Below are 18,486 nucleotides of genomic sequence, written 5' to 3' on the forward strand. Positions count from 1 at the left end.
GTTATTATTAATTCGTTTTCTTTCCATCTTAATTTTATCAAATTCAGATTGTTTATTTGTTTGGAATTAAGCACAAAGCTACATAATGGGTTATCTGCCCACAACGGGTATCTAAACCCGATGCTTCGCGGTGTGAGTCTAGAAATGTACGCTGTGCTACACATATTCTGTATGACTATGCTAGAGTGTGTGTTTTGAACCTAGCTTAGCATCCCAAAGACAAACATAGTCTGTGGGGCATCAAATTCAAAATCACGGCATTTATATATACAGATTTCTCATGTTTATACTTATTTTAATATTTTATTATAAAGAAAGTAAACTGAATAATCAGCCTAAATCGATTATTACACCCTGAACAAATGTATCTTATCTTATAAGTACCTAAGAAAGAACAATGTGTAATCAACGATTTTACTCAAAGTCGTTCTTGTAACATAAGAAATAAATGAAAGGGACTCGCCTTATACAGATCATATTTTAGTGCACACTAGATTCACCCCAAAGCTCTGCACATGCCATATTTTCATTCCATAGACCATGGCGAGGACGAAGCTCCGTAAGATGTAAAAAAAAACACATAACATTCTTCAAATGGAAGAGTGTTAAATCTGGAAACGTGTCGTTTGGTGTAAACTGGACGATAATTCTACATTTCTTCCTTGTTTTAAATGGTTTCTATCTGTAAATTTTCACAAATCTTCTTATGATTAGTTAGAGTTATAGGAGGCTTGAAAGGGCTAAATATATCTGTCATCATACATTTCATTGATGAGAAGTTCAGTTTTCCGCTGTTGATAAAATTGAAGTTAAACCCTCTAATTGTACAGTACGATTTTCCATCGTTGCGTGTACCAGTAGTTCTTTAGACCATCATTGACCCACGATGCTGTATAGTGTCCGTCTAGATCTTCTGTAAACTCGCCATGATAATTCCTGTTTGAAATGAATAAAACACTGTGTGTATTATAATACAAATCAGACGAACCTAACTTCTCTATTGTATGATATAACTTCAGACGTATAGGTTCGAATATTTCAACCAGTATAATTTATTCATCATGTTAATAATTTTATTGTTAAGTGTCCAATTATAACAACAGAGTAAAATGAGACTAGTAAAAGTGTAAGTTTTAATTTATGTATAATATATCATGATATAACCATGTTAGGACGTATAAATGGTAAGGAAATATAATTAACTAATGATTTAGTGTCTTAAACCGATTGTTTTAAATATAGTCATTTTTAGACATTGAACAGCTAGCTTTAATTATTTCATCATTTTGTCCTTTTTAAGATAATTTAAATAGGTAGAAAATGTAATTAATAATTTAGTGATAAGCGTCCTTTTTAAGACGATTTAAGTGATTATGAAAATTAATTAATTAATGAATTACTGTTAATACTCACTGTTTTAACTACATTCTCTTTAAGACATGTTATGCTGATTCAATGACAGTTCATAGCAGTCTGTCATGGCGGTCTAGAATTTCGTTCTCTAGTTTGTGGAATTATTACGTAATCGTCTATCATAGCAGCCTAGCAACACGCCCTCTGGTGCCAATGTTTGACGTCATGGCGGTCTAAAAACACGTTCTCTACTTAATGATACTATTAATTAATCGTCCATCATGGCTGCCTGTCATGGCGGCAAAGCAACGGGCCCTAACAACAAGCCCTCTGGTGACAATGTGTGGAACTATTATGTCATTGTCTTTCATGGCATCATTCCCTTCCCCTATCACCTTCGCATCCCCACTTTAATGTTAAATGCCAATAAATACTTTGATTATTAGAATCCCAAATCTATCTTTAGTCTTAGAAATCTATGTTTTTTTTGATAATGTATGCCGCAGTCTATTTTCGATATTGAAAACCCAAATCCCTCTTAAATATTACAAACCTCAGTTTATTTTCAGTGATGGAATCCAGCGTTTGCATGTCTTTGGTTTTAGAAACAGTTATCTATTGTAAATATCAACTGTTCTTGTTTGTTCTTTATGTTGAAAAACAGCGCCTATCTTCAGTATACTTTCATTTCGACATACTAAGAAATAGAATTCTAAGTTTCTCTTATTCCTTGCTGTATCGCCACCAAACACGAGTGGGAGTCTACATTTAGAAGAAAAATGAGGAATAATCTTCTCTGTTCTCCAGTCAAAGAACTAAAAATCTTTACAAAGTCTTTCAAAAACCATTTAGTAGAAACTCATTAAGTTTACTTCTGATAATAATAAGAATTTTAAACATTTCTGTTGTAAAATTAATAATAATATTTTCCTACTTTCCTGTTTACAGGATTATTACTTGCACTGTCCTTACTCATCCATGAAACCTAAAAATTCAGTGATTCTGTAAGATTATGATCTTGACTTTCATATAAATTCTGGTTGTTTCCTGGTATCATTACTCTCATCTATTGTGACAATGCTGGTTGTTTCCTGGTATTATTACTTTCATCTATCGTGACAATCTTTCGAAGTAGGCTATTTAATTGAATGTCATTATTACTGAATAAACGATAAGGCATAGTTAACACGTGAAAAATTCTATAAAAATATAAAGTGTATGTCAAATCAATCTGGTGTTAGAAAAAGATTATTAAAATATTCGTCACTAAATCGCCCACCCCTCATTTATTATTAATATCAACACGATATTTTCAGTTCTTTTATTGTTTACATAATCAAGTATATCTGAAAGAAAAATTAAGTATTTTAGAAACTACTTTATTCAGAAACGTTTATAAATATCTTTCTTTCGTTTAATGTAAAAAGATAAACTTATCTGGCAGGTGCATTCATTTATATAAAAGAATGTAAGTTGTGATTACAGAAGTCTATTCATGTGAGTTTAGGCTAGTCAGAATAACTGTTTCTGTATTAAAACATGCGGTTCACCCGATAATATTTGTTCGTACTTTTTTATAGTACATGTTTGTGTGTTTACGTAAAAGCTGTATTCATTGTTGTTCTTGTATATGTAGATTACGTTTTTGTTTTTTTTCTCGTTCAGACCCATTTCTCTTGGACTAACGCTGCCTCACCTTCTACAATAGTCAGCCCACTTGGTCGATCCGGTTCTTCTTCGTAAGGTGGAACGAAGAAATGTTTTGTTTGTCCTGTGAATCTGCATACTCGGTCCTACAGAATCGAAACCGCAGATAAACACGTATGTTAATTGATATGAACGGCGGAAACGTAGAGCGCTTCGGCTCACCGAGCTATTATTAATTCATCTCCAACCTTTGTAGTGGAGCGCTTGCATCCCAGAACTTGGTGGGTGCACGAAAATTCCGCATTATGGCTTATCAATTATGTCCTAAAAGTGTTTCGTGCTGCCTGAAGGCGTGAAGCACTCTCGCCTGTTACTTGCACTTACGTAAATGGACGGGCAGGCGTTAATAATGCAGCACTGGGAGAAACAGATTGCTACGTAAAGACAGCAATTTTCCCGGCTAGTGAGACTCGATGCGCTGTTCACTGGATATCCTCTTGTGCCAGACAGACGTGAGTTCCCACTCTCTTCAACCAACGTAAGCTTGTGAGCTGGCGCGCACGGAGGGGACATTGAGTTCCAGACTTGAGCAGTAGTTTGTATGCACTCCAAAGGAAACGCCTCCCTCGCGCTGCAACATATACACCGATGGTAATGTGATGTGTCGAAGAACATCAATCAGGCAGTGGCGGTTTCCATTTTCTAAAAAGTTTTCTGTTTTATCACAAAAGAAAAAAAAACAAATCCATTCCTGCTGACAAGATTTCAGAACGGTGGGACGCTAGTACCATAAACTGAAAAACAAAATACATAGCTACCTTTTATAAAAGTCTGAATATAATTTTAAAGCTTGTAGTTTAATCAACGTAACAATTAGTGTCAGTGAAATGCCAAAAATAATTTGTTAGCTACGCGTGTGTTAAGCAGTTAGAGCGTGAAATATGTGTTGATAAATTTATTATTGAAATAAATTACGAATTATAGTTTGTAATTATTAAAGCGAAAAATCCTTCTATTGTATGAATTCTGATGCATGTCATTTATTTTCTTTTGCCTTAGAAGTTGATTTCCTTGTAAGACATTCTTGCTATACGTTAAAGGAACAATATCACTGAAGGCAGTTTTCTGTAAGCATGTCGAGTCGAGGTAAAATATTATCATAAGTTGATCCAACTTAAAACAAATTCCAACATATGATTACATGAAATTCCAGTGACTAAGAAAAAGGTGTTCTTAAACTTTTTCAATTCGTTGTATCTACCCAAACCATTCAATTTGTTCAAATTAATGCCTAGAAAAATAAAAGATACAAAACTAACATATACCAGCATTTTAAGGATTACTTCATATAACAAACATGATATATTCGCTGAAATGTAAAGATATTGAAAATGCGGTTTCAAACTTCATGTCAGTGTAGATTAATAAGAAACGGTCCATAATGACATTCTTATTCTTCCCTTCACCTTCTTATGTCCATCAACTTTACTCACGTTGTGATTATTTTTGTCAGAAATTGACTGATGCTAATATAAAGATAAAACGTTGCTGTTTATTACAATGATGAATAACACAGAGGTTTAGAAATATATTCCGTTTCTTACTGGGATCATATTGCTTTATTTCTTTACCTCTCTCGGTTTATTTGTTTTTTTTCACACATTCCCTGACATTTTCCTTTTCGCTGAACTCCTGACTTTCATATTCCTTTTTCAAACTCATGCCAACACGTTCATTTGTTCTTCACTTTGCACCTGCATTCTGTATCGGACCACAACCACACGAGGTTTTGTTTTCTTTACAGCACTGAGCTCAGAAAGGCGAGTTCTTATCTAGTAATTTTATAATAAGTTAGAGTGCTATAATCCCCCTATTCTATAGAAACAGACCAAACTCTGATCCTGATATCTAACCTTATAATAGTGCACAAAAAATTTTGCTCTGGTGTTGTAGAGGCCCGGCATGGCCAAATGTGTTAAGGCGTGCGACTCGTAATCTGAGGGTCGCGGGTTCGTATCCCCGTCGCGCCAAACATGCTCGCCCTCCCAGCCGTGGGGGCGTTATAATGTGACGGTCAATCCCACTATTCGTTGGTAAAAGAGTAGCCCAAGAGTTGGCGGTGGGTGGTGATGACTAGCTGCCTTCCCTCTAGTCTTACACTGCTAAATTAGGGACGGCTAGCACAGATAGCCCTCGAGTAGCTTTGTGTGAAATTCAAAAAACAACACAAAAAAAACAACTTATGTTGTAGAAAAACAAATATTTTTAATAACGCGTACCGTAATATTATTGACTTGAACAGTACTATAACAAACAAATAAATAACACAGGTTGGCGAATTTAAATTAGTTTGGTTTTAAAAACATCTTTTACATAATTCAGCTATGAAGATTTTTGAAAATAATATTTTTTTCTATTACCTAAGGATGTTTTATAATTCAGGAAAAAATATCTTATTTAGATCAAATCATTATTTCATTTATCGCAATAGACAGTTTTGGGTTCTAGAACGATCGATAGGAATATCTCGTCGCACTTTGTCTAGAGAAATCTATAGCCAGTGGCTATCAACATCATAAGCGTAACAAAATGTTACCCGAGTTCAATGAAAATTATTAATTTGTGTAAAAGTACATATTGCATTTTGTGAAAAATATGTATGTGATGGAGAAAACAAGTATCATTTTCGAATTCAGCGTACAGGAATTATATTAATACATGCAAACATTTGAAGACAATAAAACCACTACAGACCTATATATAAATACAATATGTTCATTGAAACTATCTATGACTATCGTCTAAAATGCACTCAATATGTTTTGTCGTGTCTGCATCATCTGCAGAAGAAAGTTTATGTACTTATTATATATTATGTGGTATTACACCATTCAATATTTTAATTGGCAAACCAATACAGTAAGTTACCCCATTACCAATAGAATTAATTGCTATTTTTTAACAAACAATCTCCGAGTCAACGGCAGTAAAATATTACTATTTTGGTAGGTGGCGTGTATTCCATTACACCTAACAACCTAAGAGTGAAGTATATAGATGTATTGAATGATCCGGAGACGATTATTCTGTGCTTTTTCTCTTATCCGAATAGTCGTTAACTGTTCCCATCCTATCAAAATGAACCATTAGCAGGATATTTTGCCATCATTTTAGTACTCTTTTCTACCCTTTTATTGTTGTAATGTTCATGTAGTCAGAGAAAATCTTCGGATTTCTCTTTGCTATATAATCCTGAATCATCCTCTTACTTCTGTTCTATTACCGTTTGTGTGCAAGATGCTAGATACGTCTTTAAGTATATTGTTCCTTTACATGGCCTGGTGGTTAGGGTGCTCGACTCGCAAAATGAGGATCGTGGGTTCGAAACCTCGTCACCAAGCTTGTTCGCCCTCTTAACTGTGGGGGCATTATAACGTGAAGGACAACCTTAATAATCATTGGTAAAAGAGTAATTCGAATTCCAAGAATTGGCGAAGGGTGGTGTTCCCTCTGGTCTTTTACTGATAAATTACAGACGTATAACGCAGATAGGCTTCGTGTAGCTTTTCCCAAAATTTAAAATCATTCCAAACGTTCCTATCCCTGTACATAGAAGTACATCTCTCTGGGCACTTGACAGCACCTCTTCCGACTAAGCTTCCTTGATCTCATTTACAGCTAATTTTTAGAGCGACTGGTGTGCCATGATCACATCTTCACCTGCTACACTTGTAACACTTTGGACATTTGCTACTCTATATTCACAAGATTGCTCCAATATGTTTCTTTGTTTTTCGAATTTGGAGCAATGCTAATTTAGTAGTGTAAGACTAGAGAGAAGGCAGCTAGTCATCAAGACCCACCGCCAATTCTTGGATTACTCTTTTACTAAAGAATGGTGGGATTGAGAGTAACATTATAACGCCTCCACGGCTGAAAGGGCGAAGAGGTATTTGTATCCGTGATTCTCAGATTAAGAGTCGATCGCCCTAACCATCCGGCCGATTAACTTTGCATCTCGCAGGAGGAACAAAAGCTCAAAGTCTGGATTGTTTATTCAAACGCTGCTCGTAGATTTCCTAATTAGTAGTTCGATAATGCTGATTTTTGCATGGATAAAGGTAAAGAGTCTGTAGTAGCTTCTTTAGAGGTTATTAAATTGTAGTTCAACATCCATCACTGGATTTCTAATAAAACATTGCATATTCTTGTAGATATTATAAAACAAAAAAGCTTGAATATCGGATATGGCTCCTGCAAAGTACCCTACATTTTGCTATTTCTAACAAATCTAGAAAATTTATAGCAGTTATATTGTGAGGCTAAGTTAAAATTATAGTTTTATCCCATAAAATTGTGCATGTCATTTGTACGTGTTAGCTTATAACCGAACTATCAATATTATAGGATACATGGAAAACACAACTGCATGGGATAAAACCATAATTCTATAATAACCCCACGGTATGACTGCTTCAAATATTCTAAAATTGTTAGAAATAATAAAAAGAAATGAAAGTGAAAATAAACAGAGTTAAAGGCTCAGCTAGTCCTTCTATTGGTATATGATGTAATCACTCCAAAGGTTGGTCACTAAGTTATTAAAATAACGGAGAACGTAAAGCCACATTACTTGTAACAAGTGTGTAAAAATTAAAAGTTACTGGTGAAAACGAAGTGGAAACTCTGAAACATATAGAGTGCTTATGAATGCCTTTGACTATTTGTATAAATACGCTTTACGTGTTGTGTATGTAAAACGTCTTATTTTAATTATTTAACTTATTTTAAAATTTCACAAGAGCCGATAAATCTTACATAAATGCAGGAATAGTAAAGTTCGTCATTACATCTTTCCAATCATCTGATAAAACTCATCTTTGAATAATTGAAGTACTGAGAAGATAATAGATGTAGAGAATTATTCTCTGACATTCCACTGAAAAAAACAACAACACAAATACAAGTGCTTAGCGTATTTAATTATCCATGTAGAAACTCACAGTTAAGTATAGTAAGTTTCACAGTCGTTTATTTTACACAGAAGTACCCAATAGTACAAAAGGATGTACTCCATGTGTACACAGCTTATAACGCCTGTAATATATGCCCAAAGCAATTCTTCATCTCGTAAATACTACGTACATACCAATCATATATAACATATCAGTAACATTGGTCATAATGTTTATCTAAATGCATATATAGACATTCAAATATGGAGTAAGCTATAAATATTTGCCGCATATGTATTCACAAAGAAGCGAGTTAATGTGAACTGTTAGCTTAACGTATGCATTTAATAACAATCTAAATCTCCTAAGAATTAATTTCTTTAACTTTTAAATTATTCTTCAATCTGGTCTGTTTAACTAGTTATTTGTTCTCACAAAATTTTGTTCATGCTGAGTTACACCCAATATGTTTATTTTGGAGAAGAAATATAAAGAATAAAATTATTAAAATAGCTATGTGAAATTTATACTGGACCTTGTAATTCACTAATCTGTTATAGTTAAACACGTTTATGAAGCCTGCAGTATTGTTGGCTTAGCAGTTGTATTGTCAATTTATTTACATTTGGTATTTAAAATTATGACAATCTTAGTTTGTGTTTGTTTGTTTTCTTATAGCAAAGCCACATCGGGCTATCTACTGAGCCCACCGAGGGGAATCGAACCCCTGGTTTTAGCGTTGTAAATTCGTAGATTTACCGCTGTACTAGGGGGGAGCGACACTCTTAGTGATTGCTGTGATGGATTTGTTAGTATACATGTAGTAGCTTCTCCCCCTGTAGCACAACGGACTGTCTGCGGACTCACACATCACTAGAAACCGGGTTTCGATACCTGTAGTGGGCAGAGCACAGATAGTTCTTTGTTTAGTTTTGTGCGTAATTCCAAAACAATAAATCATTCAGTGTATTCATTTTAATATTGGTGTTTGTTTAATTTAAATATATTTAGAAAATTTATAAATACATTTAATTTATACTGTTAAATGTGAATTGCGAAGTTCCTGCCTATTCACTAAAGTTGTAGAAGATTCTCGAGTGTAAAACTTAACAATGTACTGTGTGTATGTAAATATTAGTGATCGCCAGTATTTCTGTTTCAGCTGAAATTTATAGAATTTCAATTAAACAAACGTAAATCGCAGAGAGACTGTACGTGTTATTGGTTTGCTACAGTTGGTATACTATAAACCTTGAAAGCTATAACTGTGATTAACGCTTATTAATTGGGAACTTTAGACATTGACCAGGAATGTTTGTAGATTTAGAATATGACAAACCATTTAATTTCGGTGGATTACCATCAGACGTTAGTATTTTTATGAAGACATTATGTAACTTCAGCCGCTGAAAGCTCGCATGTGATCAGCGTAGCCAACTATCCGTTAAGTGAACTGTGCCTATATCAAATCCAATTTAATTCGCTCACCGTGAGTCCTCGATAGGATACCAAGGAATTCCCAGATCAGATAGAAGATTTGATATTGTTTGTAAGTTTGTTAAATATTTGTATATGAATCATTATTTATAATAATCATTGTTATAGATTGTATTATTGCTTTTGTATAATAAAATATATTTATTTTAAGAAAGAAAACTGTGTGTGTAATTTTTGTTGACAAATATAATAAATTGGAAACATATCGACATTTAATTAACTTTTAAATTATCATTTAACTCAGTTTCAGTCTCTGTGACATTGTTTAAAAATAACACTTGGAATAAGTTGCTTTATTAAATTTACACTGATTTGTTTCTAAAAAAATATACGAAAATAAATATTATAAGAACCGGCATGGCCAGGTGATTAGGGCGCTCGACTCGTAATCTAAGGATCGCTGATTCGAATCTCCGCCACACCAAACATGCTCGCCCTTTTAGCCGTAGGAGCGTTAAAATGTGACGGTCAATCCCACTATTCGTTAGTAAAAGAGTAGCTCAAGAGTTGGTGATGTGAGGTGATGACTAGTTGCCTTCCCTCTAGTTCAGGGGTTCCCAACCTTTTGGCACTCGCGATTTGAAAATGTAATTGATGAAATAAAATTAATGTTATCCCAAGCTACTTCTAACAAGGCTACGCGACTCCCCTGCCAAGGCTTTGCGACCCCCTTGGGGGTCGCGACCCACCGGTTGGGAACTAGAATCTAGTTTTACACTGCTAAATTAGGGACAGCTAGTGTAGATAGCCCTCGTGTAGCTTTGCACAAAGTTCAAAACACACCAAATCTTCTAGTCTTACACTACTAAATTAGGGATAGCTAGTGTAGATAGCCCTCGTGTAGCTTTGCACGAAATTCCAAAAGCAAGCAAACATAAACATGCGTGTCTTTTTTTAATCAACCAGTAATAAATATCGAATTACTTATTTGTCACATTCGCTAAAATTGTTAAAGAGTAATTATTTTAATTTTCTATACGCCATTATATGCAATTCTAAAGGTCATTTAGTTTTTTTGTTTATCGTTAAGCGCAAATCCACACTATGGCTATCTTGCACCTACGAGTGTCGAAATGCAGTTTTTAGTGTTATAAGTCTTCAGCTTTGCTACTGAACGATTCCGGTATTGGCGCATTTAAATCATCGCGAATGTTTATTCTGCTAGGTAGCACGAGTGTAATAGTGAATTTTAGCAGCAAAACGGTTTTGCCACAGTAGGCAATAAAGTTATTGTTAATTTAAAAATGCTTTTATTTATATAAAACTTAGAGTTATGATGTTAACTAGAATTAAGCTATTTTTATTTTGCTTCAGATGATACAATTTATTAATACAAGAATTTGGGATTTCTATATGCATCTATACGTTTACGTTAATGTTTGGAAGATATTGCTGAACAAACTGTAGACATTATATCAAAGCATCCTTAGGCTACTGAATCAAACTATGTTTCAGAGTAAGCCTTGGTGTTAATTGGAGCTAAAAGATATCGCATAGCAAAGCATTTAGGACATTAAATGGTTATAAAAACACATCCTAAGCCAATACACAACAATGATCATATCACAAAGTGAAGGTTATGGTTATGAAAGAAAACTTTCCGACACAAAAAGCCATTGCAACGAAGTTAGACATATCTGTTACCGCTGTTAACAAGAAAGTGAGGAAGGATTTTAAGTTAAAAAACGCACACTTGATTCCAGCCACATGTAGAAATAAATAACTATTTTCGCAAGAAAGATGGCTGAAGAAAGCAGGTTCGCATAATTTTCTGAAGTAGGTCCAACAGGTTATCTAAATATTTGGTCTGTTTAGATATGGTCTTAGAAGTCTTCGGTCATTTATACTGTTGCTCTCCAGTACGTTCGTCAAGATAGTTTAAAACTGATATCATTAAGTTAAACAATAGTGTAACCAAAGTCATCAAATCGAGCATTGTCAACTATATTTATGATAAAAAAAAATGAAGGCGGTTGGTTATAAGACAAAAGGTATTTACGGGTGAGAAGAAGGTGTCATAAAATTAGCATAGGCACTGGGAAAGTCCTATATGGCGAGTAACGTCTGACAAAATATCTTTCATACATGTAATGAGGAATGATAGAAAGAAATTTAAGGTTTTCTTGAAATGGGCATAACTCAATATTATATACAAATTACATTGTTATATAAACAAAGGGTGAATTGACCAATCGTTATTCCCTTGCTGGTACAACAAACATTTGAGTTTAGACTAATAAAATATATTTGTGAGACTGCAGTACTAAGACAACACAAAATGTTTACTATGTTGAACTGTTTCTGTTAGAAGACGGGTTAGAAAGTATCAAGTGATCGGAAGTGTAGCCAACTGGTAACACTGCCATACCAGAACTAACACCACAAGCGTCACATTCATGCACGATAAAACTAATTGTTGAGGACTGGAGGACCCATTCACCAATTTTATCGTGCTTGGCTATTATGATCCCCTTAGCTCACCTCTGCTGACCAATGGAAGGAAACTGGAAGGTGGGTGTTACATGCAATATCATCGTGGAGGTACCTTGAAAATTGTTAGTTATTGTCTCATTGTAAGCTTGGATCTACTGTGATACGTAGACATCACTGTGAAGATTTATGGGGAGATGTTACGTACAAAGTCTTTGTGGAACCTATTAGGGATATGTTACGTACTGTACCATTCTCAGGATGAACGCTGTAATCGAAAACGATGATGTCATTACTGAAAAGTATTATAAAGGCTACTTGAGTTTTACGTAATCCATATACCACACAATTCATCTATAAATTTTTCCAAGTAACCATGCTGTCTTTATGTTAACCTTGTAGTGCAAGCGACAATATTTGATCTGGAAACTGGTCTTATGAATTTGGTTAGCCTGAATAAATTTGTGGCTTTAGTTTGAACACATTTAGAATTAATTATGTAAAGAATGGTTCACGTTATCATAATATTATAAACAGTCTTTTTTCTCTTGGAATAGTTTTGGATTTCAATAAAAATACCTATTTGTTTCGTTAATTAAATGTTATGATGAAATTAACGAAATAGCATTATTTAAATTTATTATCTAGTATTTGTTTCTTTCACCTGGACTGTTAGATATAGAATCAAATATAAATGACCTTTCAGTTATATTAACTCAACAAAAAGTTACTGATTTCTACAATAATACCAATAATTAAATACAAAATAAATTTAAAAAAGGATGAAAACAAATCAATATGATCTAAACACGGTCTTTTTTTCCCCATCATATTAACATGAAGTGTAATCAAATATAATAGACTATTTGTGTTGTGTTGTATTAAGCACAAAGCTACACACTGGACTATCTGTGCTCTGCCCACTACGGGTATCGAAACCCGGTTTTTAGCGTTATAAGTCCGCAGACATACCGCTGAGCCACTGGGGGGCATTTGTGTTCTATCACGTTTAGTTCTAAAGAAGATATATATCTATGACAGATATAAAACTGTTTGCCTCCGTTCCTCATTTTGAATTAATGACCTCAGGGAAGGCAGCCAATCAGCAGCACCCACCGTCCGCGTGAAGACTACAATAGTAGGGAAACACAAGATGTGTGCTATGTGCAGCTGTTTCTGCTCGAAGATCGGTTAGTAAGTATCAAACAATAGGAAGTGTAGAAGCTAACTGAGAATTTTGCTGTTTGTTTTTTGTTTGTCTTTTTAATTTCGCGCAAAGCTACACGAGGGCTATTTGTGCTAGCCGTCCCTAATTTAGCAGTGTAAGGAAAGGCAGCTAGTCACCACCACCCACCGCCAACTCTTGGGCTATTCTTTTACCAACAAATAGTGGGGTTAACCGTCACATTACAACGTTCCCACGGCTGAAAGGGCGAGCATGTTTGGTGCGACGGGGATTCGAACCCACGAGTCGAACGCCTTAACGTACCTGGCCATGCCGGGCCTAATTTTGTTGTATCAAAAATAACTTCATCATTTATATCGTGTTCCTTTTAATGTACTTACATTTTAAAATGCAAGAAATATTTTGTGGTACCGCAATGATTCGAACGCAGCTCTCCAGCTCCCCCCCCATAAAAAAATAAATCCACAGCTTTACCAGAGACCCTACTTGCTCCTTCGTGTAAAATAAAATAAAGAATAATTTCAATAAGAGGAAAGGATATAAATTAAATTCCACAATACCGTTTCGCCATCAAAACAATAGATTGAACGAAAAAAACTTTGAATAGCAATCTAATTATTTTAAGCAATGAGCATACATATGATGTTTATTATTAATTTCAAATATTTATATTTCAAAGTACTTTGTGTAACAATGGTTTACCGTCACTTTCTATCATGGTCGGTTTTTTTGTTTTATCTCTACTGGATTTTATAGACACGATTGTAAAAATAAAGTCATTAAGCTTTCGTTTAACCATGAATTCACCTTCAAGGTTATATGTATATATATTTTAAAGACATTTTTCTTCATTCTAATTTTGTTGTTTCCTGTTCGTTTATTGTATGTTAATTTATGGTAATCAAAGACATTGCCCTTGCTTGCTTAGTATTCAAGTAATGATTTAACTATTAATTACAGCCCTAAAGTTTTTACATAAACAAATAATTCTGTCAAGTTAAATATTTTAAAATAGTATTATTTCTGACACTAAGACTTTAAACATTATTTTTCTGACATATGATTTTCATATATTGTTATAATACAATAAAAAAACAAATTATAGTTAAAAATGCTTCATAGAATTATTTTTTAAAATATATATATGTATGTACATTACATATCACAACACTGTCCGAATATGAAAATAGATCGACGTGGAATTTCTTTCAGCCAACCATTACATAAAGTAAGTGTAAAAGTGTAAAGTGAATGTAAATTTTCTTTCCACAACAGCTACATAATATCACTTACAGAGGTTTAATTGCAGTTTTCCAAAAACGATTAGCATGTGCTAGTGAAGTGGTTGTAGATAGAAAAGCCTTAGCGACAAGTGCGATGGGTTTGACAACCAAATAATTGGCTTACTATAAGTTCCTAGCAATGTAGATAGGCAAAGTTGTCAAGTGTTAATTTACGGGTACAGAAATTTGTCACAGTTTTTTTTTCTTTGGAAAGCGATATTTGTAGATCAAAGTTGTTATCGAATCGAGACCTTAAAATACAATATATTTCCAGGAAATATTTGTGCCTTTATTTTTCTCTGTTGAGGTAGAAATTAATTTTCACAACAGAAATTTTAAGATAGCAATAATTCACACCAAATGAGAACAAGGTAGAAACTTGGGTTAAGAACGAGAACCTTATGACCCTCAAAAATCTATTACGAAGACGTTAACCATACTTTTTGTTACCGTTCAAAATATAATATAAATAATAGTCATCTCTCAAACTCAATGAAAGTTGTCGTTAAATGAAATGACCGAAGAAACTGTAACTACAAAAATTCCATTCAACGGTACACCTACCGTTGCAGTTCCAACGAACTCGTGATTTCTGTTTCTGTATAAGAATGGTATTTTAATCCAGTGTCTACGTAGAGTGGCGAATATATGGACAATTTATCAAAATGTGTGGTTTAAGGTTAATATTGTTTTGTTGTCATACTTAAAGCTGCTTACAATGAAAATTGAGAATTGGACATTGTTCACAGTGCGTAATCATGAACAACGCTGGGTGGAGAATCTGTGGACAAGTTACCAAAATGTGTGGTTTAAGGTTAATCTTTTTTGCTGTTATTTGTACAGCGAGTTGGAATAGAAATTGAGGCAGTTGCAAGTTTTCGTCAGTACAGTCAGTAAAAAGACAAATATTTTTACGTGAATTATTAAGGTTAAATATATCAACTTAGTATTACAATTAAAATACATCAATGTTTTCTGTACCATTTTTGTTTATGAGTTCAGATCTTCAGCTATACTTGAACAGAATATCACAATTATTAAGACGTGGAACGAACTGATTAAGTGTAAGACACCAATACGAGGTATTATATTTACAAACTGTTGACTAAATTAAACCAAATGGTTCAACTCCTATTGAAAAACATGAGTCACAAATAGTAAAAACATTAGAAAAACAGAGACATGTGCGAAGTTAACATAAGAATAACAGCGTGTATCAACAGCATTTTTTTATCTTTGTTTATTAAAATTGATTATATAAAATGTCTAAACTATTGCTAAGAATTTGTACTGAGAGTTTATTAAACATAACTCGGACTGATTATATTATTCTTCTATTTTAAAAAAGTATGTTTGTACAAGATTTCTAAAATATTTTATATCCTCTATAAATTTGTTTCATAATGAAGTATATATATTATTTTTGTAACGATAACCAATATAGATGTATAATAAATAATATTTGTGAAAGACGGTTCAATTTACTGCTGGTTTCCTTTCATAAAATATCCGTATGCTCATGATAAGATATCTTGAATACTTTAAAGCTTATAGTGACAATGCAGTTCTGCGTATCGCACAAAACAATAACAAATCAATGATTTTTTCTTTACAATGGTAGCCTGAATGGTAGAGTACACAGCTTTGCAACCTTTTTTCTTTGAAAATAAAAAAAGTAAGACGTTCGATTTTTTTTCTCTTTCAACAGAACGAGCCAATAGATGAATGTATGCAAAAATATGAACTATATAATTGCAAATTCCAAGAACGAATTGTTACACAACAGGATTGGTTTGGCTTGTTTTAAATTTCGCGTAAAGCTACACGAGAGCTATCTCAGCTAGCCGTCCCTAATTTAGCAGTGTAAGACTGGAGGGAAGGCAGCTAGTCATCACCACCCACCGCCAACTGTTGGGCTACTCTTTTACCAACGAATAGTGGAATTGACAGTAACATTATAACGCCCTCACGGCTGAAAGTGCCTTAACCACCTGGCTATGCCGGACCCATGTAACAGGATTGCATTTCGAATACGTATTGATACATTCAAGACAATTTTCCAGGCTCAAAGATTTCTTGATTGAAATTATTAATTACTATATATTATCAGCACTATTTATTAAAAAGGTGATAATTGTGATTAACTTATTTTATCTAACCTATTTCATCAGTTACAATTATGTTTGCCTCTCATAATTTTGGCATGCAAGCATTAATTTTGTGTGATAATGGGTGTTGGTTACTGTTTAAAGTGCAATTTATTTTCATTTGGAATCTCTTATATTTTATCCCCCGCTGGTACTGCGGTAAATCTATGGATTTACAAAGCTAAAATGAGGAATTCGATTGCCCTCGGTGGACTCAGCAGATAGCCCGATGTAACTTTGCTATAAAAAAACATAAACACACACTTTGATATTTTAATATAACTCAGTGTCATGTTTGGATACGTTTTAATTTATGTCAACAGATGTGCTTTTCATAAAACAGCATAACTGTTGAAAATGGTTTTGTTTTTTTCATTATTGTACGTTCACCGTATAGAAACAAAATATTAAATATACTTTTTTCGACATAACTATTGATATGTATTTTCATCACAATGTCGATATGATTTAAAATTTGAAATGACTGATGAACATATTCCAGGTATATGACTAAACGAGGTAACGTTTTCTCCCTTCTCTGGTATGTCCGCGGGCTTAGAACGTTAGAAATTGAGTTTTGACATTCTTAGTTTGTTTAACTACAAACAAACAAACACTTTTTTCTCCAGAAAACAATAGAGTTGACAAAATGCAGAAGCAAAAGTATTTTTTCTAAGCTTACAATAATATATGTACATTTGGCAGAAGAGAAAGAAACACAACATAAAACAGTAGTGGCTACTTCCGAGTATTTCAGTTTCTACAATATCACAATGCTTTACAAGTACTTATTGAATAGTTGGGTTTGTTTGCTTGTTTTGAACATCGCGCAAAGCTACTCGAGGGCTTTCTGCTCCAGCCGTCCCTAATTTAGCAGTGTAAGACTAGAGGGAAGGCAGCTAGTCATCACCACCCATCGCCAACTCTTAGACTACTCTTTTACCAACGAATAGTGGGATTTACCGTCACATTATAACGCTCACACGGCTGAAAGGGCGAGCATATTTGGCGCGAGAGGGATGCGAACCCACCACTCTCAGATTACGAGTCGCACGCCTTAACACGCTTTGCCATGCTGGGCCTTGTACGCAGTAATGATCTAAATACCCTAAACCTGATTAGTTCCATAAGATATTATTGGGTTTAGATCAAAAACTGTTTATTCAAACAAATATAACTTTATGGTTCACCAGTGACTCAGTGGAAAATATGGAGGCTTATAATGCTAAAAACTGTATTTAGATAACCGTGGTGGGGACAACACAGATGGTCCATTGTGCTACTTTTTACCCAACAAGAAACAAACATGTTTTGTGTATATATTTTGATATTGTTTTGTTTTGCTTCAAAATTCATTTTTGAGTGTTACGCACATCTTATTGTATTGTAATGTTGTTGTTTTTTAATTTTATTCTTTCATTATTGTACACATTATCTCACTTTTTGTGTTTTATAAATTTCTCATGCGGATCGCTTATTGCACACGTTTACAATCAACAACAAAAGACTTTAGAAAGTTAAAACTTTGTGAAAGTAATACGTTGTTTCTGTGTGATATTGGACAATATGTTACAAGATCGTAGTCCGATATACCCATAACTAGTTTACACGTATACATTAACTGTTAGATTTTGTAGTAATTGTTTGAATTACATCTTGTTTCATACCGACTTAACGTGTGAAATTATGTTATGAAATATATCAAATATCTATATAGAGTATATATGAATCGTATTTATGAATTGAGAAATTTGTTTGAATGATAACTTAAGACTAATAATTTAATATCGTTAAACTAGAAGCATTCTTCTCATAAGAATACGTCATTACATTAAATGTAAAACAAAATACTCAGAAAATTAATTAGTACGACGTCTCATTAGGGCATTTACCGTTATACAGTCCCGTTGAACCGTTAAAGCGAGCTATGAAAATCACTACTGAACTGTTTACGCATGTAACAATTTAGGTTTCATTTCAGTTTCTCT

The 18,486-nt window shown here is 33.8% G+C and overlaps 2 long non-coding RNA genes across 2 annotated transcripts in view; one reads left to right on the forward strand and one right to left on the reverse strand.

Moving 5' to 3' along the window:
* The window catches only part of LOC143249213 (uncharacterized), a 37,600-nt gene extending 27,989 nt beyond the window's left edge, over positions 1 to 9,611 (forward strand). Inside the window, exon 3 of the long non-coding RNA XR_013027634.1 lies at positions 3,019 to 9,611. This is a non-coding gene — a long non-coding RNA (uncharacterized LOC143249213). The remainder of the gene's footprint in view (positions 1 to 3,018) is intronic.
* The window catches only part of LOC143249216 (uncharacterized), a 100,382-nt gene that overhangs the window by 56,319 nt on the left and 25,577 nt on the right, over positions 1 to 18,486 (reverse strand). The gene's annotated exons all lie outside the window — the stretch shown is intronic.

This window comes from Tachypleus tridentatus, chromosome 4, assembly GCF_004210375.1.
Source record: "Tachypleus tridentatus isolate NWPU-2018 chromosome 4, ASM421037v1, whole genome shotgun sequence".
NCBI lineage: Eukaryota > Metazoa > Arthropoda > Merostomata > Xiphosura > Limulidae > Tachypleus > Tachypleus tridentatus.